Source organism: Dendrobates tinctorius, unplaced genomic scaffold (genome assembly GCF_039654945.1).
Source record: "Dendrobates tinctorius isolate UK_male_01 unplaced genomic scaffold, ASM3965494v1 ptg000059l, whole genome shotgun sequence".
Classification (NCBI taxonomy): domain Eukaryota; kingdom Metazoa; phylum Chordata; class Amphibia; order Anura; family Dendrobatidae; genus Dendrobates; species Dendrobates tinctorius.
Window position 1 is genome coordinate 5,053,649 of NW_027361727.1, and position 27,996 is coordinate 5,081,644.

General features: G+C 43.0%; 1 long non-coding RNA gene across 3 annotated transcripts in view; it reads left to right on the top strand.

Annotated features, from left to right (window-relative positions):
- The first annotated feature begins 16,611 nt into the window (after positions 1 to 16,611).
- The window catches only part of LOC141092445 (uncharacterized), an 83,752-nt gene continuing 72,367 nt past the window's right edge, over positions 16,612 to 27,996 (top strand). For all 3 annotated transcript variants that reach the window (XR_012232799.1, XR_012232798.1, XR_012232800.1), the window contains exons 1-2: positions 16,612 to 16,701; positions 17,931 to 18,051. This is a non-coding gene — a long non-coding RNA (uncharacterized lncRNA). The remainder of the gene's footprint in view (positions 16,702 to 17,930; positions 18,052 to 27,996) is intronic.

Consider the following 27,996-nt stretch of genomic DNA (forward strand, 5'->3'; position numbering starts at 1 on the left):
TAAATCCATGCGAAACATTCATTCCAGCACTGAGACTGTCAAAGGTCATCATAGGTACAAAGATATACATCTTTCCTGCAACCAAACAGAAACATTCTTGTCTCTTTTCCCCATCAGCTACTGCTGTATGGAAACAATGTTACCGTTAAATTAAAGAGGTCTATCAGCAGAAAATGACTGTTCAAACCAAACAAAGCACCTTATATATGTACCTAATAAGAATTTAACCTTTTTAAGAATGATTCATCAAGTCCGGTGTTGAAGATGAGGAGTTGTGTTGGGGTCACACCTCTCTTAATGAATCAGGTATGTCTGAAAAGTGGCATACGCCGCTGTGCGTCTCACCAAACCACAAATCTTAGTCCAGTCAGGGCCCCGAGTAAAATTTCGGGCATAAGGATTGCAGCCATTCATTAAGAATTAGACAAGCTGTGGTGTCACTCCCCGCCGCAAAAATCGCAACATTTTTTAGCAACTCCAAGTTTCGCCAAAATTTTGCAACTTTTCAAAGTAATTTACATCCAAAATGAGACAAAAATGTTTTGACTAATCAGGGTATTAATGTCCAAATACATTACTGCATTTGCTAAAAATTGTTCTTTTTTAAAAAATATGCTGATGAGGTGCTCGGTGAACCCTGGGCGTAGATGGGCAGTTCAGTGAATCTTCCCACCTATCTGTTGTTTATCCATCTCTGAGTTCCTCTGGTACATTTGTAAGCAAGTTCTGTCAATAAACGAAGAGAGGGCAGAGATAGTGTCATGAGTGTGTCACATCCTCCTGGGAAATATGGGGTTAGAAAACCATTAAGTATTGTGAATCGCAGTTCTTCCATTTCGTCTGTGTGTTTCGTGTTCCATATTAAATGGTTTTTGTCTCCTTTGGTGCTGAAGAGGTTAACGACCCTTTCTATGTTGGTTAGAAAAATGCAGCTCCATCTCACAGCTGCCCCTGACCTGGTAATTTCCTATCTCTATAAAATCTGGCCAAACTTTCTCTTCCTTGCTAGCGAAAGTTTACTTCCTGGTTCCCTGGATTTTCTGTGCGGAGTTGGAGATTGTTTTTGCTGCTCGAGATTGTTGTATGCTGGTTTTGGATGTATGTTTTCCTCATTTTCCTATTCCCATTTGGTTTGTACATTCCGACCCTTCCCTATATACCTCTCTACCTTTGGTGAGTGTTTTGTATTCTAGTTGCTTTTTGTTACCATTACCTATCTTATGTGCTTATGCACTAGCATTTCTGTGTCGGACCTAATGGGAAAAGGGGAGGGGACAGCTTAGGGTATAATCGGAGAACAGTAAGGATGGTGGTCCAAACCTCCTCACCTTGAGAGGTTCAGAGGTACCTGTGGAAGCAGGGATAGTTAGGGCCCAGCTCTAGCGACAGTGCAGGGCCCATTTTTCTAATCACGTAGAGTCACAACATGAAAGACAGATAAGAACAAGTTGGTGGGAAAGTACACTGACATGCTTGGCGATTTGAATAGCATATTTGGATATGAAAGGTACATTTTTTTTAAGGCAATGACCCCTACAAGGTGCTGTGCTTAGTTTGAAAAGTAATGGTGTGCTGACAGACTTCCTATTAAGAACAACTTGTCAGCTTTTTGACATGTCTGTTTTAGTAATCACGGTAAGTTTACTGCAAAGGGTCAAGTTCACACGTTCAGTACTTGGTCAGTATTTTAATCAGCAATTTTAAGCCAAAATCAGGAGTGGAACAATCAGACTACATGCCCACGATCAGGAATAGTAGCATTTTGGAGAGTGTATTTTCGGTGCGTCCAATACACTGCAATCCAATTACCGCACTTGTTTTTTAGTACATGCGGATTTAAAGCATGTAATGACATTATATTGGTCAAAATATGCAGCAGAAATTAACATGCTGCGGCTCATAAACCCGCATCAGTCACCCGCGGTGCGGGTTTATGAGCTGCAGCATGTCAATTTCTGCTGCATATTTTGCATGGAATTTCTTTAAATCCCATGCACTGGGCTTGCAATGAAGAAGGCAGCTAAAACGCTACTATTCTTGATTGTGGGCACATAGCCTCAGAGGAAAAGTATAATAGAAACACATCATCACTTCTGCATTTCTCAGCCACTCCTGGTTTTGGCTTACGAATACTGTTATGAAATGCTAACCAAATACTGAACGTGTAAGGCTGTGTGCACACGCTGCGGAAAAGGTGCGGATTCATCCGCGTGGATTTTGTACAATCCGCAGGTGAAACCGCAGGTCAAAAGACCTGCAGTTTTACCTGCGGATTGCTCTGCGGTTTTGCCCTGCGGTTTTTCATCTCCTCAATGGAGGAGATGGCAAACCGCAGGAGAATCCGCAGAAAGAATTGACATGTCAATTCTTTCTGCGGATTGAAAACCGCAGATAATCCGCGCGGAAAATTCCGCACCGTCTGCACTGCGGTTTTTGATTCCCATAGGGAATCATTGTACTGTACACCGCAGCAGAAACTGCTGCGGGTCCGCAGCGGCCAAAACCGCTGCGGAACCGCAGCAAAATCCGCAGCGTGTGCACACAGCCTGAAAGTAGGAATGAAACAATTCTGAAACAATTTTCTGCACATTATGCTGTTCCCTTGTTATTTCTCTTAGAAATCTCTGACTACATTGACAGCTAAGCGTTATTATTCACCTGGTTAAAGACTATATCTATACACAAATTTCCACAACTAGGGCCTGAACAGACAATACAACTCTCAAGTCAGTTCCGAGACATTTCAAATTGTTCCATGGGAGTAATCCCAAATTATTTAAGGTCTGTGGGATAGACAAGGTCCACATTGATCACCGTGGTGGAAACTGGAGGAAAACACTAGCTCAAAAAGAGGCTGAGTGGATATACAAGCTGGGAACGGTCCAACCAAGGGGACTTAATGAGGGTCTGAGCTTTGCCCCATTTCTGTAGGATGCTATAGGTACATGGTGTAGGTTTGTTTGTTTTTAACATTTTTTAATTCTCAGTTTTATTTTCAGTTCATCATCTTTTTTTACCACATTGTTGTGTGGTGTGTATGGACATCGGTTAGGATGGCGTCTTCAAGTTTATTGTTGGAGAAGTTGTCACAAGCCACCTTACATTGGAGGATATCCGAAAAGCATTTAGTCTACACCCATGAGAAATCAAGAGAGAACCTGATCATCTTGGGGTCTGTTTTTCAGGACTGCTGCATGTCTACACTGTGGACTTTCCGTTTGTATAAAGGATGCATATACCAGCATATGTATATATGTTCTTAGGTCCGTATAATACTTCTTTTGGAGTTTTACTCTTCCAATTTTGACACACTATGTGCCAAGAAGTCTGCATTATACTGTAGATGGGTAGACACTTCAGCGGTAGTCATATTTTATTTGGGGAATGATGATGCTGGGATAATGTCCCTGTAGAGTAATAGATCTGGGTTTCAATATGCATGTCATGTGCTCCCTAGGGATTAATTTCCATATGGTCATTTTCCATATAATGTTGTATTACTATTCTAAATATATTGAGGATCAAAGGGACATTCCATGTTACAATGCTTTCTCGTGCATTTTGTGATTTATACTATATACAGTCGAGCCCTTAATTTTTGTTACATATGTAACTGTAAAGCTAAATTTATTAAATAAGGGTCACTAGCATCGCTTTCTCTATATTAATATCTTTTTGGAACTGTTCCTTATATTTTATTATATTGCTGGACAAATATCCATCTATTATATATTATATACTTCAATGAAGGAATCACTGGACATACGGACTTCCTAACACAGTCTGGTAGGGCGCTTTTTGTGCCCATTATGCATTTGTAGCTGATGCACCTCAGCAGGACAACCCTCAGATATAACATTACATTGTTGTATACCGCTATTTCCATGCATTTCCCAGAGCACTGTGCACACTCTGTGTGGAAACGTCTGTTGAACGGGCTAAGTCCGCCTCTCTGCCCTGACACGTCGGGCGGAGGAGTGGCTTACCTATCTGCAGCGTCATCCTGCAGCGTGGCGCGTCGCCATGGCAACGCGTTCTCCCTGGCCTCATTCAGCCGTCTCCACATCATGACGTGTATGATGGGGAGTGGCTGTGCGGCCGGGAGACGCGCGCCATGATGACGTCACACGCCGGGCACTGGGCGATTTCTCAGGTGTGAGCGATTTGTAATTATGCCGTTATATATACTCCTATACACCTTGTAGCCACACTCACTTACCTCCCAGGACGAAGCTAAGGCGAAACGCGCGTCGGGGACTGCGGTATCACAGGTCATATGTGCTTTTCACCCAGGGGTGTTGCTTTACACCTGGAATAGGGGCATACATGCCATGGACACACTTGTGTTGTTTATTGCACCTATGTGATGGCATACTATTGTGGGTATACATTATCTTTTGCCCCGAACTTAGATAGTGTTTGATATTGTTACTGGCAGCATATTTATAAATATTCAGTATTTTGGCCATATTATATGTCACGCTTCATGACTATGCATGTAATTGTTTAGTGTTACTGTTATAGCAGCAGCTTAAATACGTACTATTAGCACTCCTTTAAGACATGGTTTTCTTGTTAATGCTACTATAGCAGTGCCGTGCATTGAAACTGACCATATCTTACATTATCTGCTGAGAGCTTTCCTCTTCATGTAGGGCATATATATTTTGGTAATATCTATCACATTGTCGTGTAATATTGGATGCTTTCAGTATTTCTGCCTGTTATTACCACTATTGCAGTAGACCATAGTCTTTCTGCTTATGAATATACATGTTTTGCATACCCCCTATGCTTTATACTGATGCACTTTGTCTTGATTTTTTGATATTTTATCTCTGGTGTATATTTTCACACGATTAGCACATTTGTATCTGTGATATCCATCGATATATCCATCTCTTTTTATCATGTCTATGTCTGTTGTATGTATTTCAATAAAGCAATTTGTATTTTATGGCATTATGCTTCCTTGATCTGTTTGGTGTACACATATATCTATACACAGTCTGGCACTGGCAGCAATCATTGGAGAGGGTCAGACTATGCAAGGACTCATCCATCAACACCTAGTTGCAATTTATTCATAAATGTCCAGGAAAAATATCAGAGGAATACTACAATACATTTCCTAAGAAAACACACTCTACAATTTTTATATTATGGAGAATACAATTAAGAGTATTCAACTAAGAAGCTATTTTCTAAGACATGACTTAGTCCTCTCTAATGCTACATTCAGAATTCGCTGGTTGCAGCTTACAATCTGTCAGCCGATTACAGCAGAACCACTCCAGTCCGTTTAGCTGAGCTACCATGCTATACATTCTACGGTTGTCACGACTCTGTTATCGGGTGTCCTGGTGCCCTGGGGCGCCTTCCCTGTCCCTAACGCTAGGGGAGCCCTAGCTCGCCGGATTACTTCCGATGGTGAAGACACCTGGACCAAATGCCTTGATTTAGCTTCTGAATCTGCCTTCAATCTGTACCCTTCCTCCACCCAGGGAAGAGGGGAGTAGGAGTGTACCATAATTCACCAACCAGACTAACAAGGTAATATGAACAGGGCTAAAGGAAAATACCAATCATAAAAATATACACATATAATCAAGAGAGGTAAACACTGGGGAGTGGAGGATGGGATTAAACCAAAGTAGGAGAAGAAACGGAATTATCACACACTCAAAACCTAGCAACAGTCACAGAAAAATCCACCAAATGCCTTCTCCAATGGCAACCACCAACAACCTCCAGCCATGCAGGATAAGCTAGCTCTGACAAGGACTGCTAGCCAGGGCCCAGATTACAGAGGAGATGGGAGTGGCTAACAGTGCACAGCTGATAGGCTTAAGGCAGGAAAGCTTTTAGGAGCTCTCAACTGAGCAAATTAACCCCTTCACTGCTAAAAAGAAATTTACACTGTTTAATATAAAGGTGAAGTGCTTGAAATCAGTGCAGGAATAGGAGAACTCAGACACTGTGGTCTTCTGGCTCCTCTCTGTCGTGGTACATTATGCACAGGAAAAGACTACTGCTGTAACAAGATGTGAATGTCTGCAACTTAAAAAATAAAACAAAACAGAATTATGAATGCAGATTTGGATGTGGCTGAAAAATTAAACAAACACTGGTGACTTGTTTTTCCACTGAAAATTTTATAAATAGAACATGAAGACTAAGATATAATCATATACAATATGTGTTCTTTTCTTATGCAGTATATTATTCTGCGGAATTAAAATTTGGATGCAAAGATAGCATTTGTTAACATTACTAGTATTATGTGACAAGTTGTTATATTAACCCAGAAAAAGGAAACCAACAATAGGAAAAATGTTATAAAATAACGGAATAGAAGGAAGGGCGGATAGTGACAATCACAGCAGGAGACAATTTCTATCAATTAGCCAAAATACTGAAACTTTGAATATAGTATATAGCCCTCTTACATTTATGAGGGAATAGCCTCTTATAAGCATATGCAACACATTAATCGAAGAGTTTTATGGATTTCCTCCTACTTGGGTTGACACCATCTGCAACACATTGGACAGCTGGGTGATTGTTAATTAAATGAAGCCTTTACAATAGTAGTGTAGCTGTTTACTTGCATATGTTTGAACTTTTTTATATATAGTTTTTCAGAAGCAACTAGGTCCCAAATCTGAGTGTACATCGTTAGAGCATTTACCAAAAATTAAGAAATCTGTATCTATAGAGCACCTGTAGCCATGATCGCCAGTGCCTCCACTGATGCCTCATCTACCATCAGTGGGAGCTCATAAATAAAAGAATTCCTCTTGAGTGCAATAATAGAGCTCTATGCAGTGAGCTCCCCCTATTGGTGGCTGCAGGCAGTCAGAATTTTATCATGCCAGTTTATGATTTAACCCCTTTCCTACATTAGACGTACTATTCCGTCCATGTGACTTGGGAACTAAGTCCCAGGGATGAAATAGTACGCCTAGCGCGATCAGCTGCGCTCACGGGGGGACGCAGCTGATCGCGGCCGGGTGTCAGCTGATTATCACAGCTGTCACCCAGCACTATGTGTCAGGGGCGGTCACGGACCACCCCCGACACGTTAACCCCTTGGCACACTGCGATCAAACACGAGTGCAGTGTACCAGGGGTTTAGGGAAGCATTGGGAGGGGGCTCCCTCCGTGCTTCCCTGAGACCCCCACAGCAGCGCGATGTGCAGCGCTGCTGTGGGGGTCTCCTTCCCTGCAGGTCCCCGAATCCAAAATGGCGGGGTCCTGCAGGGAGGCGGCTTCCTCATGCCTGCAAAGAGCCGGCATGAGGAAGCCTGCAGCACTGCCTGTGACAGATCGCTGATCTGTCACAGCGAACTGTGATGTGACAGATCAGCGATCTGTCACATGACAGTTATGTCCCCCCTGGGACATTGTAATAAAGTTGAAAAAAAAGTGTGAAAATAATTTATAAAAAAAATAAAAAATAAAATAAAAAAATAAAAAAAATCGCTAAATAAATAAAAAAAAATTCCCTAATAAAATAAAAAAAAACAAAACAATAAAAGTACACATATTTGGTATCGCCGCATCTGTAACGACCCGCTCTATAAAACTGTCCCACTAGTTAACCCCTTTATTGAACCCCTTACAAAATAAAAATAAAAAAATGAAGCAAAAAATAAAGCTTTATCATCTTACCGCCGAACAAAAAGTGCAATAACGAGCGATCAAAAAGACGGATATAAATAACCATGGTACCGCTGAAAATGTCATCTTGAATGGGAGCCAGTGAAGAGATTTGCAGAGGGGAGAAGCGGAGGAGTAGCGAGGAGAGAGATGAATTAGTCGGGCGGCAGAGTTAAGGATGGACTGGAGAGGTGCGAGGGTGTTAGCAGGGAGACCACAGAAAAGGATGTTGCAGTAGTCAAGGCGGGAGATGATGAGGGCATGCACAAGCATTTTAGTAGATTGATGGTTGAGGAAAGGACAGATTCTGGGAAATATTTTTGAGCTGGAGGCGACAGGAGGTAGAAAGAGCTTGGATGTGCGGTTTGAAGGACAGGGCAGAGTCAAAGGTTACTCCGAGGCAGCGGACTTCGGGTACTGGGGAAAGTGTGATGTCATTAATTGTTATAGCTAGGTCGGGTAAGGAAGATCTGTGAGATGGAAGAAAGATGATGAGTTCAGATTTGTCCACATTGAGCTTGAGGAAGCGAGAGGAGAAGAAGGAGGATATGTCTGATAGACACTCTGGGATTCTGGACAGCAGAGAGGTGACGTCTGGGACAGAGAATAAAAAGCGATAAAAAGAAGTCACGTGCCCGACAATGGTACCGATAAAAATGTCAACTCGTCCCGCAAAAAATAAGACCTCACATGACTCGGTGGGTCAAAATATGGAAAAATTATAGCTCTCAAAATGTGGTGATGCATAAACTATTTTTACAATAAAAAGCGTCTTTTAGCGTGCGACAGCTGCGAAAAATAAAAACCTGCCATAAATAGTAAATCAAACCCCCCGTTATCACCCCCTTAGTTAGGGAAAAATAATAAAATAAAAAAAATGTGTTTATTTCCATTTTCCCATTATGGCTAGGGTTAGGGTTAGGGCTAGGGTTAAGGCTAGGGGTGAGTTGGGGTTAGGGTTGGAGTTAGATTTGGGGGGTTTCCACTGTTTTGGCACATCAGGGGCTTTCCAAACGCGACATGGCGTCCGATCTCAATTCCAGCCAAAAAAGTCAAATGCGCTGCTTCCCTTCCGAGCTCAGCCATGCGCCCAAATAGTGGTTTACCCCCACATATGGGGTATCAGCGTACTCAGGACAAATTGCACAATAACTTTTGGGGTCCTGTTACTCTTGGAAAAATAACAATTGGGGTGAAAATATCATTTTTGTGGAAAAAATATGGTTTTTGAATTGTACGGCTGTACGTTATAAACTTCTGTGAAGCCCTTGGGGGTTCAAAGTGCTCACCACATATCTAGATAAGTTTCTTGGGGGGTCTAGTTTCCAAAATGGGGTCACTTGTGGGGGTTTCCACTGTTTAGGCACATCATCGAGCTCTCCCAACTTGACATGGCATCCGATCTGAATTCCAGCCAATTTTGCAGTGAAAAAGTCAAACGGCGCTCCTTCCCTTCCGAGCTTTGCCATGCGCCCAAACAGTGGTTCCCCCCACATATCAGGTATCGGTGTACTCAGGACAAATTGCACAATAACTTTTCCAGTCCAATTTCTCCTGTTACCCTTGGTAAAATAAAAAAATTGAACCTGAAGTAATTTTTTTTGTGAAAAAAAATCAAATGTTCATTTTTCTTTAAACATTCAAAAAATTCCTGTGAAGCACCTGAAGGCTTAACAAACTTCATGAATCCTGTTTTGAGCACCTTGAGGGATGCAGTTTTTAGAATGGTGGTACTTTTGGGTATTTTCTATCATATAGACCCCTTAAAGTGACTTCAAATGTGATGTGGTCCATAAAAATAAAATGGTGTTGTAAAAATGAGAAATCGCTGGTCAACTTTTAACCCTTATAACTTCCTAACAAAAAAAATTTTGTTTCCCAAATTGTGCTGATGTAAAGTAAACATGTGGGAAATGTTATTTACTAAGGTTTTTGAGTGCCATATCTCTGTGATTTAAGAGCATAAAAATTCAAAGTTGGAAAATTGCAAAATTTTCAAAATTTTCGCCAAATTTCTGTTTTTTTCACAAATAAGCACAAGTTATATGAATGAAATTTTACAACTAACATGAAGTACAATATGTCACGAGAAAACAATGTTAGAATTGCCTAGATCCGTTGAAGCGTTCCTGAGTTATGATCTCATAAAGGGACAGTGGTCAGAAATGTAAAAATTGGCCCGGGAGTTAGTGTGCAAACCACCCTTGGTAGTAAAGGGGTTAAAGAAAAGCAGTATTTTTGGAAATTAAATCAGACCAAAATTCTGGGTTTCTTTAGATTTAAAAAAAAAAAAAAAAAAACACAACACAACACTACACAACAACGACACTACCTAGCTGAATTCCTATTTTCTCTGCTGGCCAAGGGGTTGCCATACTTTATATACTTTCATTGTCAATGGATCCTGTTCAAAATGATTACTATCTGTCCAGGTTACGTCTAATACCAGTGCTTGGATTTACTCGAAAATTTGAATAAAAAGGAATTTAAAAAGTGATAGTAGATGAAAAACGACCATTTATTAATTTGTTTAACAACTGGTTCCATTAGGTTTCGAATCATAGCTGTAGAATTTCAAGAAATCTCAATATGCGCAAAATAAATGCACATGAATAAATACATTTTTTGTCTAGCACCCGGATAGACAGACCAATAATAACAGCTAAATACCAAGGATAGAAGCAATGCTTGCGTGCAGAGATTGAGAAAATTAGGACCTGTGCCGTTTAAAGGCTTAGCTTGCTCTTAACTATGACTGAACTGAGTATTAGTCTCAATTGGCTCCTTGCAGCAGCCATTTACGTTACACTTTTAAGGTGACGCATTTCAATTCAGACTCACAGCGAGAACAGGTTGTCATGACATGTAATGTACCGGCATTGAAGGACATCACTTAACAATGTCTGTCAAGTGGGTTAGTCAGAAATACTACAGAAATGAAGCGAGGCGTTGTTAGTGATCGTAGGGAGTTGTGCTGACACCTCTGCACAATACACTTCTTGTATAGTAATAGACAGTGATGACATTCTATTAAATGTGCTACACCAAACTAGTCACCAGAAATATTACCGCGGCTCTAGCTGCCCACGTTTCCGCCACTCATAAATAACATTGGCTTTATAGTCTGCAAATGTCCAATCCTGCAAATTAGCTAATATTTTTTTTTTCCTTTTTTTAATGTCTATGTTTCAGAAAAAAATTTCTTTACATGGAAACCATCATCAAGCAGTATGTGTTGTTGATTCACATACTAATTAGGGAATCTATTATGGTTTTCATTAATAGCAAGTGATTGCCTTTATCAAGAACCCTGGAGCAAAAGGACTGTGCCCTCTTAGTTTAAAGGGGTATTCCCATCTCCGAGGTCCTATTCCAATATGTATTAGGTGTAATATTAATGATGACCACCCTATCTCACAGTCGAGGACCCCTTCCCTGTGAGGATTGTGGTCCACTATATGAGTGGTCATAACAATGTCTACTTAAGCTACTGCAATGCCCTGCACATGGGTAAGAGACATGGCGAATGAACTATACTACATTTGTAATTGGAGGTATTTGCTATTATTATTACTACACCTACTACATTTTGGGGTAGGATCTTGGAGATGGGAATATGGTACCTTTTTAAGTGCCTTTTACAAGAGGGCGAACTGGCTCAGTTTTCCAAGAGAAAGACCTTTCAGGAAAAGTGGTATTTTTTTCCTGAAGCATATTTTTTTTTGCCTTTTTTATGTCATTTCCTGAGCACTTTTTCATTGTCTTTGGCCATTGGTAATTTTTGAGCCATCTCATTGTTTTTCATTGTAAAGTTTAGAATGTATTCACAGAAGAAAATTCTTGAAGAATAGTCTGCTTACTTCTTTTAACCTTAACTGCTTGTTGTCTTTGGAAGCGTGAAGCAGTTAAAAGACGGTGGTTGAAAAATCCACATCTAAACACCACTTTTACTTTGATGGGTTTTGGAACGGTTTTGTAAGAAGTGTTTTTTTTGGATTGGTGTTGGTTTATTTTTTTTATATGGATTTCATGCAGAAAACTTTATGTGAACATACTCTTAGAAGGGTTTCTTCACAAGTGCCAGATTTGATATTTACAATAGCATGTGCTACAGAGACACGGACGTCAGCTTTGTGCTGTTTAGCATATAGATTTGCAGTTTAATGTTCCACAAGTCTGCATGAGGTTTCCTCCCAATCAGGGCTCGTGCACATGGCTGTATTTTCAGACAAATCATTGGATCGCACTCTGACCAATATTACTCTATGGGACTGTGCACATGTACGATTTTGTCCCTGTCCGATATTTCTATCCCGTGAATTGATTTATACCAGAACATCTAATATATAAAGCTCATGTGTGTGTATGTATGTATGTATGTATGTATGTATGTATGTATGTCCGGGATTGGCATCCGCACCATCGCAGCTACAGCCAAAAAATTTTGCACAGTCACACGTCTGGACCCCGAGAGCGTCATAGGCTATGCTGTGATGCAAAATTTTTACTCCGCGTGTTCCAATTCACCAAACAATTTTGACTATTATTCTTATCATTTCTATGGTGTTATCGTCCTTCTGTAAAGCTGGAAATAACACAAATTATTACCGTGCCAACACAGACCACCCTCTGACACAGACTGCAGGGGGAGCCCAGTGTCACACAGGATAGGGTTAAATGCATGGCTCAGCAGACGGTATCACACAGGATAGGATTAGATACACTGCTCAGCAGTCAGTATCACACAGGATAGGATTAGATACACCACAGAAAGAGGAAAGAATACTCCAATATTTGAGAAAAAAACAAAACAGGCAGAGATGCTTACTTGTACAAACAGGCCTCAATACAAATGCACTATCAGGGGATACATTATAGTTAGCACTGGGCAGCCCCCTACATGGTGTTACTAAGAGGCTGTGAACCATATGCTTTGCATTCCCTGTGTGAACATTGCCACATACGGAATATTTTTTTTGCACTGGTGTGCCACACTGCCAATCCCTGATTGTAGGCTGGCTGTTTCATTAGGTATTATTGCACCTGTGCAGCTGCCATTTTACTTGGGTCCGCTGCACCCTGTTAGTGCATTTGTATTGAGGCCTGTTTATACAAGTAAGCATCTCTGCCTATTTTGTTTTTTTCTCAAATATTGGAGGATTCTTTCCTCTTTCTGTGGTTTTCATGTTAGAGTAGGACTGGCAAGTGTAAGGAACTAGAGTTAGATACATGGCTGAGCAGTCCATAACACACAATAGGATTAGATACACAGCTCAGCAGAAAGTATCACACAGGAGAGGATTAGGTACACAGCTCAGCAGACATTATCACACAGGATAGGGTTAGATACACAGATACACATGTTGTTTATCAAAAGGCTTTTGAATGAGTTGAAAATAAAATACTATCAATACTTGGGTAATCGTTTAGTTAATTTGTGCTGCAAATCTGTAGTGTTGAATATATGATGTGAAATGTTTTTATGTGCAATATAATCATTATAATTTGTTGTAACTAACCACAGTTGGTTACTATGCCCAGGCAACGTCGGGCTCTTCAGCTAGTTATATATATAAAAAAGACCACCACCATTGGGAGTCAGAAGGAAGCTTTTTTTATACATATATATATATATATATATATACACACACACACACACATATATTTATATATGTGTATATATACAGTACGTGTGTGTGTATATATATATACTAGCTGAAGAGCCCGGCGTTGCCTGGGCATAGTAACCAACTGTGGTTAGTTATAACAAATTATAATGATTATATTGCACGTAAAAATTGTCACGCCACCTCCGCATACTCACCCGGCCTCCGCTCTCACGCCGCAGCCCCCCGCCGCCCGACAGCAACGCCGGTCCCTTCTGACTGGCTCGTGGCCGACGGGGTCTCTACATACAATGCGCATGCGCCATAGGCCGCGGCCGCGCCTCCCTCCTGTTACTTGTGCTCCAGCAATGCCCTGACCCGAAAGCACCTACGGACCAATGGCAGACCTGACAGGGCCATATCAGGCCGTTCCCCCTGAGGGAGGCGCCTGATCGTTGTGTTTGCTAGCACACTGGGCCCTGCTTCCTCGTGTGCTCTCTGCAGTCTCGCAGTCCTGTCCTCAGTGATTCCTGCAGTAGCTCCGCAGTCCAGTACTCCATGGGTCCAGCTATCTATACTCCAGTCCTGCCTCCTGTGTTCCTGCTCCATCCTGCTATCCACGCTCCAGTCCTACTCCAGTCCTGCCTCTGGTGTTCCTGCTCCACCCTGCTATCCACACTCCAGTCCTTCAGTTCTACTCCAGTCCTGCCTCCGGTGTTCCTGCTCCATCCTGCTATCCACACTCCAGTCCTTCAGTCCTACTCCAGTCCTGCCTCCAGTGTTCCTGCTCCATCCTGCTATCCACACTCCAGTCCTTCAGTCCTACTCCAGTCCTGCCTCCGGTGTTCCTGCTCCGTCCTGCTATCCACACTCCAGTCCTACAGTCCTACTCCAGTCCTGCTTCCTGTGTTCCTGCTCCGCCCTGTTGTTTATGCTTCAGTCCTGCAGTCCTACTCCGGTCCAGTCTCCAGTGATCCTGCTCTGTTGTCTACGCTTCAGTCCCGCACTCCTACTCCAGTCCGTCCTGAGCCGCCCCTCTTGGTACCGGCCATCGAGGTACCCGAACCCCTGGGCCTGCTCCTAACAATCCCTGTATAGGGGTCGGCTCCACCTGGCAGCTCGACCGGGGCCCCTCAGTGCCATGGTCCAGAGGGTCCACTCCTGGAGATTTGTCTCCTGACCAGCCGTGGTAACAAAAAACATTTCACATCATATATTCAACACTACAGATTTTAACGCAAATTAACTAAACGATTACCCAAGTATTGATAGTATTTTATTTTCAACTCATTCAAGAGCCTTTTGATAAACAACATGCTTGATTTTTCCTTTCGGTGCAAAGATGAACAGATTTTTGGCAGTTCCAACTCTTGAACAGATCACGTAAAGTTGACCATGAGAAAAGCATGGAGATTGCAAATCGATCCCTGCTACTTAAATCGATCCCTACTACTTTCAAGAACTGTCCTTGAGCATTGTTAATGGACATTGCAAGTAGCAGTTGAACTGGAAACTAGAGGCGTTTAAAATAAAAAAAACAAATCAGATGGAATGAGTGGAATTCTTGGAATGAAAATGTCCTCTCCTTTGGCACATCCTGTTTCTGAGCTGTGTATCTAACCCTATCCTGTGTGATAATGTCTGCTGAGCTGTGTACCTAATCCTCTCCTGTGTGATACTTTCTGCTGAGCTGTGTATCTAATCCTATCCTGTTTGATACTGACTGCTGAGCAGTGTATCTAATCCAATCCTGTGTGATACTGTCTGCTGAGCCTTGTATCTAACCCTATCCTGTGTGATACTGACTGCTGAGCCATGTACCTAATCCTATCATGTGTGTTACTGACTGCTCAGCCGTGTATCTAATCCTATCCTGTGTGATACTGTCTGCTGAGCCGTGTATCTAATACTATTCTGTGTGATACTGTGTGCTGAGCTGTGTATCTATTCCTATCCTATGTGATACTGTCTGCTGAGCAGTGTATCTATTCCTATCCTGTGTGATACTGACTGCTGAGCTGTGTATCTAATCCTATCCTGTGTGATACTGACTGCTGAGCCGTGTATCTAATCCTATCCTGTTTGATACTGACTGCTGAGCAGTGTATCTAATCCAATCCTGTGTGATACTGTCTGCTGAGCCTTGTATCTAACCCTATCCTGTGTGATACTGACTGCTGAGCCGTGTACCTAATCCTATCATGTGTGTTACTGACTGCTCAGCCGTGTATCTAATCCTATCCTGTGTGATACTGTCTGCTGAGCCGTGTATCTAATACTATTCTGTGTGATACTGTGTGCTGAGCTGTGTATCTATTCCTATCCTGTGTGATACTGTCTGCTGAGCAGTGTATCTATTCCTATCCTGTGTGATACTGACTGCTGAGCTGTGTATCTAATCCTATCCTGTGTGATACTGACTGCTGAGCCGTGTATCTAATCCTATCCTGTGTGATACTGACTGCTGAGCCGTGTATCTAATCCTATCCTGTGTGATACTGGGCTCCCCCTGCAGTCTGTGTCAGAGGGTGGTCTGTGTTGGCACAGTAATAAATTGTGTTATTTCCAGCTTTACAGAAGGACGATAACACCATAGAAATGATAAGAATAATAGGCCTCAGTTACTACAACTGTCTACAAAGAAAACTGTTGCTGATAGCAACCAATCACAGCTCTTTTTTCATCTTTTAAACAGCTCTGGGACAGCGTGGCAAGTTTTGAGTGGCGACTTTTGTGTTTCGACTTTTATGTGGCAAGGTTGGTGTATGTGTGATGAAATGTGTGCTGAGGGTGGTATATGTGTTGAAGCACGTGGTAGTGTGTGGCGCATTTTGTGTGTGTTCATATCCCCGTGTGTGATGAGTAAAATTGTTTGGTGAATTGGAACGCGCGGGGTTAAAATTTCGCCTCACGACATAGCCTATGACGCTCTCGGGGTCCAGACGTGTGAATGTGCAAAATTTTGTGACTGTAGCTGCAACGGTGCAGATGCCAATCCCGGACATACACACACACACACACACACACACACACACACACACACACACACACACACACACACACATTGAGCTTTATATATTAGACTAGCTGAAGAGCCCGGCGCTGCCTGGGCATAGTAACCAACTGTGGTTAGTTACAACAAATTATAATGATTATATTGCACATAAAAACATTTCACATCATATATTCAACACTACAGATTTGCAACACAAATTAACTAAACGATTACCCAAGTATTGATAGTATTTTATTTATTTGGTCGTCCATGACAGCACCACCTGAGAGAGGGGATCCGCCCTTCAGGAACAGGAAATCCTACAGATACATAAGGGCGGCACCTCTCCCACACATCAGTTGGTTTCCTGTTCCTGGAGGACAGGATTCCCTACAGATCGTACCATCATGGAATCCCCAGGCCAGCTGTCCGACTCAGGTAACGGGGGGTCTCCTACCTCGGGCAGTGCGGGGTCCCCTGGAAGCGCCGCGGTGGGCCCGGACAGGGCTCCACGACAGTGTGCGGAGCAGGTGGGAATGGGGTCCGGCTGATCCCTGTCTCCAGGGCCGGCGCCGGCAGGTGAGTATGGATCCCCCCCGACCCCGATCCTCCTGGTGCGGTCTCCCCTTGGTCTGGTCGCGGTCGGGGGCCGGCTATAGGATTGGTGAGAATTTGGATCTCACTAGAGATTTGAGGACGCTGAACTATTGTCTCAGGCACAGGAGAGATTACACCTCAATGTAACAGGCTGAAATTGGATGGTGTATCACAAGGTGGAGGGTGTCTATAGTATTGGTGAGAATTTGAATCTCACTAGAGATTTGAGGATGCAGAACTATTGTCTCAGGACCAGGAGAGATTACACCTCAATGTAACGTGCACGCCCTTTTATAGCCCCTGTGATGCCACACAAAGCCAGCCAATCACTTGCATGCCCTTCTCAAAGATGGTGGTGACCGATGCCTATGTCATCGCATTGCCCACAGTGTGCGTCCTCCATCACTGGCTGAAAAAGGGCGCTGGAAGCATCTTTTGAAACGCGACTTTGGCGCTCTGGTCGCCGACCTCACGCTATGGTCAGGTTTCGTTTCAGCGAAAGTCGCCGACTTTTGAATATGACCGACCCGTTTCGCTCAACTCTAGTGGTTACCACTAGGAACATACATATACCCGAGCTCTTTCACACTATAGTGTTTCCTCCTAAGTATAGTCTTGTAACAGAGGGAAAACCCGGTCCCCTGTTTAGGCCCGGACCCTCCACGGTCTAATATTTATCATTTTTCCAGTGCTTCTGTGTGGAATATCGCTTCAACCTGTTAAATAATGTATTTCTGTATGGATATACATGTTTCTATTACCATGGTAACCAACTTGAAACCCTCCATTCTTCACACTGCTGGCTGCATTCAAAGAACTCATGTGCATCATAATAATGAATATATTTATTTACAAGGTGGGCTATGATACCAAGCCCCCTGTTTCACTTGTGGGCTTTGCAGAGGATAATACATATTGGGCCTCATTAGTGTCTTACAGTAAAAAATGCTGCCCATAGCAACAAAATCAGATCTCAGCTTTCATTTTACCACAGCAACCAATTGCAGCTGAGCTTTCTTCTTATCACGTTAACCAATCGCAGCTGAGCTTTCTTCCTCTTTCTACCACAGCAACCAATCAGAGCTCATCTGACTTTCCTGAGGTGATTTTTGCCTGACACAAAAAGTGCGGGAATTGTGACGTCGAAGGAAAGAGCAACACGTCGTTGTCGTCTTTCCTGCTTGTACTGAGGTAAAAAGGTGGCAGATCTTGAACATGGAAGTGATTAATGAGGAGCTTATGAAGTTTGTCGTATGGGTGTGACATTACAGTTGTTGCTGACATTTTTTTTCAGGTCCTGGGATGAGGGTTGTATTATTGAAGAGCTCCACAGATTGAGGACTTTGGGAAACCTGTCTAACAACCCTTGTATGATTATGGTGGCCATATAGGTTGTCAATCAGATTTCCAAGGTTCTTAACGGGAATGTGTCATTACCTATTGTTTAAATCTGGTTGTGTTAAATGTATTTTTGGTAATTTTTTTCCCCACCATATTACAATCTGTATTAACAATAAAATGAAAAAATGGAAATTTTTCACACCTGTCGCTGAGGCTTTTTTTTTTTTTACACTTGTACTTTCCATTTTTTAAGGTAACAACACATGTGCATTAGCCACAATGGTCAGACTTCAACCCTATCTTATGTATTGAATCATTTAATGAATGTATGCAAAGGTTCCTGTGAAGGGAGGTGGAGCAGGGGTGCTGTGACATCCCCTGTTGTGAATGGTGGATCCTGTGTTATCAGCTTTGCAATGAGGTTTTACTTGTCATTGTAATTCTGCCTCTGATTATAATGCGCCTGCTGAAACTCTTCCTGAAAGGATGGTGAGCAAGGGTAAGTGCACACGTTGCGGATTCCAGTGCAGATTTTTCTGCGCAGATTTTGCTAAATCCGCAGGTAAATGACCTGCGTTTTACCTGCGGATTTAGTGCATATTTCCTGCGGATTTTCTGCAGATTTCTCCTGCGTTTTACACCTGCAGATTCCTATAATGGAGTAGGTGTAAAACGCTGCAGATTCCACACAAAGAATTGACATGTTTTTCCGCAGCATGTGCACAGCGTCTTATATTTTACATAGGGTAGAATGGTACTGTACAACATAGGAGAATCTGCTGTGGAGCCGTAGGGCCAAATCCGCTGCAGATCTGCAGCAGAATCCTCAACGTGTGCACATACCCTAAAAGCCCTAGTTTCTAGTGTGAAAATACGAAACTGTCCTTTATCCCCTTAACCTCTGGAGCTTTTTTCGGTTTTACGCTTTCGTTTTTTGCTCCCCTTCTTCCCAGAACCATAACTTTTTTTATTTTTCTGTCAATATGGCCATGTGAGGGCTTATTTTTTGTGGGATGGGTTGTACTTTTGAACGATTCCATTGGTTTTACCATGTCATGTACTAGAAAACGGGAATAAAATTCCAAGTGTGGTCAAATTGCAAAAAATTGCAATCCCACGCTGTTTTTTTTTGGTTTTTTTTATTAGGTTCAATAAATGCTAAAACTGTCCTGCCATTATGATGATTCTCCAGTTCATTACAAGTTCATAGACACCAAACATGTCTAGGTTCTTTTTTATCTAAGTGTTGAAAAAAAAATTCCAAACTTTAAAAAAAAAAAAGCGCCATTTTTCCGATACCTGTAACATCTCCATTTTTTGTGAATTGTGATCTCAGGTTGGGTGAGGGCTTATTTCTTGCGCACCGATCTGACGTTTTTAATGATACCAATTTGGTGCAGATACGATCTTTTGATTGCCCGTGATAGCATTTTAATGCAATGTCACGGCTACCAAAAGAACGTAATTCTGGTGTTTTGACTTTTTTTCTCACTACACCGTTTAGCCATCAGGTTAAGCATTTTTTTTTATTGATCAGGCAGTTCTGAACTCAGCGATACCAAATATGTGTATGTTTGATTTTATTTTTATTGTTTTATTTTGAATGGGGGGAAAAGGGGGTTGATTTGAACTTTTATATTTTTAAAAATATTTTTCTTTAACTTTTGCCATGCTTCAATAGCTTCCATGGGAAACTAGAAGCTGCCACAACCCGATTGGCTCTGCTATATAGAGGCGATGATCAGATCGCCTCTATATAGCAGATTTACTCACTTGCTATGAGCATCGACCACTGGATGGCGCTCACAGCAAGCCGGCACTGACAACCATAGAGGTCTCCAGGAGACCTCCGGTTGTCATGCCAACACACCGGTGAACCGCGATCACGTGACGCGGGTCACTGGTGTGCGTATTTCCTGCGCGATTGCCGGAAGTGCTTGTTAAATGCCGCTTGTCACGATCAGGGGGAGTGACCTTTGGCCGCACACGGCTATCACATGCACAGGGGGGGGCTTATCTTAGTTATCCCAACGCTGGCACCGTGTGATAAAAAACAGCAAGCTAGTCTTGCCCTAACAATTTACCGCAAGGGGGTTTATTTTAGTTATCCCACCACAGCCACAATATGTTACAAGCTGTCGGGATTTAGGATATACCACTTTCCAGTTCCACTTTGGAACTTACAGCTCTCCGGCGCCCCCCTTACCCTCAGGTCAGTCAGGGAACTGCACCTAGGATAATTAGTCGCCGGACGGGCTACTTGTTGTGCACTGGCTATTAGGCCGTTGCAGTGAGGGAATTATAAATGCTTTGGCCGCAGCCACCCAATCAGCTTATAAAACTCGCTCAGTCACTGCCAGGGCTACCCACCTAGCCAGAACACACTTTGCTGCCATCAGCTTCAGATTTCTCTTATTAATATTTAAAATTAATAGAGAGGTTCAAAGCTAATCCAGATTAGTGGTGTAATTAGCTTATAGGCACTATGAATTTGTCACAGAGCAAGGAGGCAGAACTAATCCGCTTATAAAACCCACTCAGTCACTGCCAGCGCTACCCACCTAGCCAGAACACACTTCGCTGCCACCAGCTTCAGATTTCTCTTATTAATATTTAAAATTAATAGGGGGGTTCGAAGCTAATCCAGATTAATGGCGTAAATAGCTTATAGGCACGTATGAATTTGTCACAGAGCAAGGAGGCAGAACTAATAAATTTTATAGCTTATTCCCAAAAGATGGGCAGTGTTTACAGACAATATAAAGGCTTTACGTTATGAGACAATAACAGTATGTACAATGCAACTACAAACAAAAGGGATTTAAAAGAACAGAGATACACTTACATATTCCTTCGATAATTTCAGGCAGAACCATGCGGGGAGGAGGAGCCAAATATCACCATGCATTTGAGATCTTATTGCCAAGGCATCCTAGGCTAGAATGAGGGAGGGGTAGGGGAAAATATCTTATACCTTTGCCTTTGTGACATCACTAAAGGGGCTGGCTTGTGACAGTCCTCCCCTTTCTCAAAGTACAGATTTGGGTTCTGAAAACTTATAGCCATCATATCTGGGCTTGAGAACCTAGCAGACTAATGACAGAACCATCATTCATCTTATATTTAAATTAGCTTTTTAATGACATCAAACACTAGCTGTCTATTCCGCTCTGTTCAGAAGAAATCCATTTCTCTGGTTCTGTTGGTGCTAGAATTTAGCAAGAACCACTGTAGTGAAGCCGGTTTGGAGGACGTCCCAATATGTCATTTTCACATTTCTGTCCCTGGCAGAGCCCGAGTTATGGCCTTTTTAATATGATATATGAGAGAGAGAAGCACATGTTGGACTGACAAAGGAAATTCTCTCCTGGCTAATTAGCATTCCTTGCAGTGGGGGGGGTCAGGAAGGAGTGAGTGGCTGTAGTTTCATGTTATAGTGAGCGTGTGTGAAGTTGCAGGCAGAGGAAACACAAGCTGCTGCAATGTGTGACAAGGGGGAAGGGGGTCGCTTGGCTCCTTGCTGCTATGAATCATTCTAGAGAGTGTAGAGAATGGAAGATTCTGGAATGTTGCGGCGAAATCATACATGATATTTTACATTATCGTTACACCGCTGTCAGTTTGACAGCGGCATATAACTGGCTAATAGCCGCATATGGATCACGATTCCACACCCGGCTATTGCGGGCATATGTCAGCTGTTCAATATACTAATATTATTATTACACCTACTACACATTGGGATAGGATCTTGGAGATGTGACTACCCCTTTAAGAGCAGGAGTAGACAGCTGTAGATTCTCTCATCCAGGAGAATAGTGCTGATTATGCAAATGACAGTCTCATCGAAGTTTGCGTCAAGTGGCAGCATAGTGTGATCTAGTTCTCTTGGATGAGGAGAAGATGGAGAAAAAAAGTCTCCATCTTCTCAATTTTGTGAGGCCGCAGAAATCAGACTGCTCTCAGATGTAATCCGAGTGTGCAGTCCAAATTTTCCCACAGACTCTTTGATTTGCATGGCCGAATGTGATTCGAGTATCAGATGCAAATCGAGCATGCAGTGATACATTACTAGAACAGTCTCTGTTTGAGGAAACAATCAAACATGTGCAAACCCCCATAGGCTAACATTGGTCCAAGGGTGATCTGATGTTTATTTGGGTCGCACTCGGAGAGCAAATATGCTCGTCTGCAGCTGCCTTATTTATAATTAAAGCAATGCACAGTCAGCGCCTTGGAGGGACCTCACTACATTGAGGAAAGTACCCTTTGGGTGCCAAATGTTCACACATGCTGGTAGTAGAGTGGTGCGAACAGACGCACAACGGGATTACTCCTTTAGCGAAAAGAGTTTTGTATATTAGGACAGTGGTCGCTATCAGGTATATCCTGTTTATATGCCATGAACGCTAAAAAAATTGGAATACCCCTTTAACGTTTCTTTGTTTTTTTGGAAAATTACCAAAATGTGTATTTTGACACAGATGTGACCACTTCATCCAATCCCTGGGCCAATCACTGGTTATGCTGAACCATTGATACCAGTGATTGGTTGCAGCGCTCACAAGCACTATTATCATCACATCACCCTTGCATCCAGTCAACAAAGACCCGGAAACATTGTCGAAGAGTCAATGATGGAATAAGTTTCGATGAGTTCAACTGCGTTTATTAATTTTATTTAGAGCAGGATGATGGGGTTAAAACTGTATTTATTGAAAATCCCTTTATATACTAAAAGAATGTCTATTTTGAGGAAGTCCTATAATGAGATTTTTAGTTTTCAATGTGAATTCCTCATTGACCTAATTATAGTATTTAGCTCAGCCAAGCAGATAAATGTGACCCTGCCTTTACATTGTTTTGTATTTGATGTTTGTGATAGTATCAGCAGGAGGCTTCCTAAGGACATCTACTGTAATATTAGGGATTAAAGCAAAGGGCGTGATCCCAGCAAAAGGTCATGGCCCTGCCTATGCACACTTTGTATATGAGTTGAAGAAAATTTAACACTGTAAATAGCAACCTTGCGTAATGGAAAGGATCAGCCTCATGACTAGCCAATTCATCATTTTTTTTTCATTACATCCTATTTACTGTTTCTGTATACCCAGGTGAAAGATGTTGGCATGGGTACAAAGCATTCTTTGGCTCCAGCAATTATCACATAGAATGACTGCCGACTTGCAGCCTATTTATTTATTATGCTTTTCTTATATAGCGCTATCATATTCCACAGCGCTTTACATACATTCTCATCGCTGTCTCCAAAGGGATTTCAATCTAAATTTCCTGTCAGTATGTCTTTGAAGTGTGCGATTTAACGCCAATGCAGATACAGGTAGAAGATATAAACTCCTTGAAGATGTTGTCCTTGGTGGGATTTGAACACAGATCCCAAGCTGTAAGGCCACAGTGCTAAAAACTGAGCCACCGTGCTGCCTAGGCTGGACAACCTCTATAAGTCTTAAGCTGGAGTCACACCAGCATATAGCTCTCTGGTATGCGAAAGCATCGGATGCTATATGCTAATTACAGTACCCTTGGTTCCTGCTCTGCTGCGAGCGGGAGCCAAGTGTCATGCACCTGTGCACCTATCCTTTCGCATGACAGGATCAGATCACAGCTACAGAGGAGGTGGAGAAAGTATTTTCTCAATCTCCTCTGCTGCTGGCGTCAGCATATATCGCACTGTACTTGGGCGATATCTGAGTACAGTGAAATGTTTCACTCGCACCCATAGACTTGTATGGGTGCAAGTGAACCGAGATTGATCTTTTATGCCAAATCGGCATGAGAAAATAATTACAGATCTGAGCTTACGCAATAGAATAACACTGAGCCGAGTGCTATGCTATGTTTTATCACATGACACTCGGCCGTGTTACACGGTAGTGTGACTCCGACTAGGGCCAACGTTAGTGGCCGGCAGACCAGGCAGCTGCCCAGGGCCCCCGCCCCTCCCAGGGGCGTCTAAGACCCCGATACAGTTCAAAGCAATGATGAAGGAGAGAGTGTCAGCTCACGCTCCCTCTCCCAGTATTCGCCTCTGCCTCTGACACTGCGGGTGCGCGATGATGTCACTTCATCACGTACCCGCTGTTTGCTGGGCAGACTGCAGCCGCTGAGACCTGAGTCACACCGGGAGCAGCGCGGGGCACGAGGAGAGGTGAGGATTGTGTGTTTTTTTTTTTTTTTTTTTGTTTTTTTTTGTTTAAATATATCAGAGTACTGGACTGTGAAGACATTTTTGGGAGGGGAGCTACATTATATTCTATGGGGAGGTGGGCTGTTTTATATTCTATGGGGGTACATTACATTATATGGGTAGGTGGGCTGTATTATATTCTATGGGGGGTACATTATATTCTATGGGAAGGATAACTATTATATTATATGGGGGGCTTCATTATATTCTATGGGGGGCTGTATTATATTCTATGAGGGAGGATTGCATCATACTGTTATGGGGCTACATTATATTCTATGGGGAGGTGAGCTGTATTATATTCTATGGGGGGCTGTATTCAATTTATTATATTCTATGAGGGGTGATTGCATACTCTAAGAGGGGGCTACATTATACAATATGAGGGGGCTACATTGTATTCTATGGGGGGCTGCATTATATTCTATGGGGGGCTCATTATGCTCTATGAGGGGGCTACATTATATTCTATGGTGGGCTGCATTATATTATGTGAGGAGGCTACATTGTATTCTATGGAGGGGCTCCATTATATTCTATGGGGGGCTGCATTATACTCTATGATGGGGCTACCATATATTCTATAGAGGAGCTGCATTATATTCTATGGGAGATTACATTATGTTGCATGGCGGGGCTCCATTATACTCAGGGGGCTACATATTTTTTGTGGAGTGGCTGCATTATACTCTGTGGGTTGGCAGCATTATACTAAATGTGGGTTGCATTATACTGTATCGAGGACTATGGGGAATACATTATACTATATGAAGAACTATGGTGTGCATTATACTATGGGAAGTGAATTGTACTACATGGATGACTATGGCAGTGCATTATACTATATGGAGCACTATGAGGAGTATATTATACTATAAGGAGGACTGTGCAGTGTATTTTAATATATGGAGGACTATGAGGAGTGTATTATACTATATAGAGGACTGAGGAGTGTATTATCTTATAAGGAGGACTATGAGGAGTGTATTATACTATATAGAGGACTGAGGAGTGTATTATCTTATAAGGAGGACTGAGGAGTGTATTATACTATAAGGAGGACTGAGGAGTGTATTATACTATAAGGAGGACTGAGGAGTGTATTATACTATAAGGAGGACTGAGGAGTGTATTATACTATATGGAGGACTGAGGAGTGTATTATAATACATGGATGACTATGAGGAGTGTATTATACTATATGGAGGACTGAATAGTGTATTATACTATATGGAGGACTGAGTGTATTTTAATAGAGTTGAGCGACTTTTGGTTTTTTAGGGTCGAGTTTCGTTTCGTGAAACCCGACTTTTCCAAAAGTCGGGTCGAGCAAGATCGTCCGATTATAGGGAAAAGTCGGGGTCGTCCCGAAACACGAAACCCAATGTAAGTCAATGGGGAATAAAAGTCGGCAGTGAGAGGAGGACAGGAAACACACCTACAGTGCCCATTTGAATGCCAAAAGCATCAATTCTCCTTACTTAAGCTTGTCAACCTTAATTAACTTCATAATACAAGTTACGCACTGAAAAATGGGGGTTATTTGGCTAAAGCTGTGGGGGGGGAGGGCTGGCTCCAGGTTTTCATGTGCCCTGGGCGAAAGAGCGCCCCTTTAACACATACCACAACTCATCATGCTCCGATACGGCAGAGAAATAGCGGTATAGTACAATGAAAAATACTTCACTTTTTACATCTCATGACGAGGCCCATCTATTTCTCCATACAGAATCATTGGTCCCATATTATGTTTGAAACAGTATATGATGAGCTCCACATAATGCTACAGTATATGTTGGTCCCCATGGATGAAGCTCCACTGTCTTATGGGCCCAAATAATGCTCCAAACATAATGGGCCCCATTTCTAATGCTCTAGTGTATAATGGGCCCTGTAAATGCTGCTCCAGTGTCTGATGTCCACCTTTGGAATGTTCCAGTGTATGGTGGGCCCCATCTATCATTCTCCAGAGTATAGTGCTCCCCAAAAATTGCTGTCCCAACATTGAAAACAATCAAATAAGTCTCCTCGCTAGGGAATCCCTGTACTAGTCTGGACTCCTCGTCGTCCCCATCTTCCATCTCACTGCACAGTATTTCAACCTTGCAAGTGCTGTGATCCTGAGCAAGCAGGGGAGGCCCACTCGTTGGCGACGGCACTGGCACAGGGCCCCTGATAGTACGGTGGTGTGTCTGATGGCGGGTGGGCCGAACCTGCACTTTCATCTGCAGCTTCCTCTTTGTCACCGTGTAAAATGGAACTGTATATGGGAAGGGTAACCTGAGTTTCATCAGGGTCAGATTCAGGTCGTGTAGCGTGCGAGGGGAATGTAGTGGTCTGGGTCAATGTACCAGCAGATTCATCAAGCAGTGGCTGGGCATCAGTGCACTTGTGTCGCCCCCAGGAGTACGGTCGCCACAGTGGCATTACCTTCCTCCTAGGGAGTGTGATGTCATGCTTGGGAGCAACGAACGATCTCTCTAGCAGGTTAACTGATTGGGCGGCGTTATTCCCACGAGTTATGACCCTCCAAACAGCGTTCATGAAGGCAAAGTGTTTGTTTTACGTGGGCAGTGTGGTTGCAAAGCTGAACCTTAAAGGAATGTCCAGAAGGGCACCACCAGGAGTGGAGCCTACGGTTTAATTCGACTCCACCTGGGAAACCTCAACCATGCAAGCTACAGAAAAGATGCACAGATTGCAAGCTTAATTCCGTTAACGAACGAGACTCCGTCATGCCCCGCGGTCCGAGTCCGGCTTACTAGAGGGACACGTGAGGCTCTGGCACATGAGATTGGCCAATAACTGGTGTGTCATGCCCTTACATGTCCGTGGCTGCATGTGCGCTACACTGAAAAGGCCAGCGTTTGTCGCTTACAGGTGAAGATAACCCGCTGAACAACGTTAGTGATGGGGATCTGTGATTACAATTATTACCCGCGAACGATGATTTCCCAGTAAGTGCAGGTCAACCGCAGTTCCGGAATTAGGCCTAACCGTCATTCCTGAAAAAATGAAAAACTTACGTGTGCAAACCACAGGTGCTGTAGCTTGCTTAACAGCTCGCCAGCCGTTCTCAGGCCCAGTATGGATTACACGTGATTGCACAAAGGTGAGAAAGGGTACCGTATCCCCGGATAACATGTATGGATAGCGTACACATTCATAATATATGTCTATACATCAGGAGGCAGGCTCAGACGGTGTCAGACCCAGTATGGCTTGCAGGTGATTGCACAAAGGTGAGAAAGGGTACCGTATCCCCGGATAACATGTATGGATAGCGTACACATTCAAAATATATGTCTATACATCAGGAGGCAGGCTCAGACGGTGTCAGGCACAGTATGGATTTGACGGCCCAGATTACACAGCGGAGGAGTAGGGAGAGGTAAAGATTGCAAATGCTGGGGCCCTGCCCATGCAAGGGGGGCCCACTCGTGGGCGTCGGTACTGGCACTGGGCCCCTCATAGTACAGCGGTGTGTCTGACGGCGGGTGTGCACCACCACCGTCAGAGACACTTGATTGCACTATGAGGGACCCTGTGCCAGTGCCTGCACCCAAGAGTCGGCCTACCCACCTGTC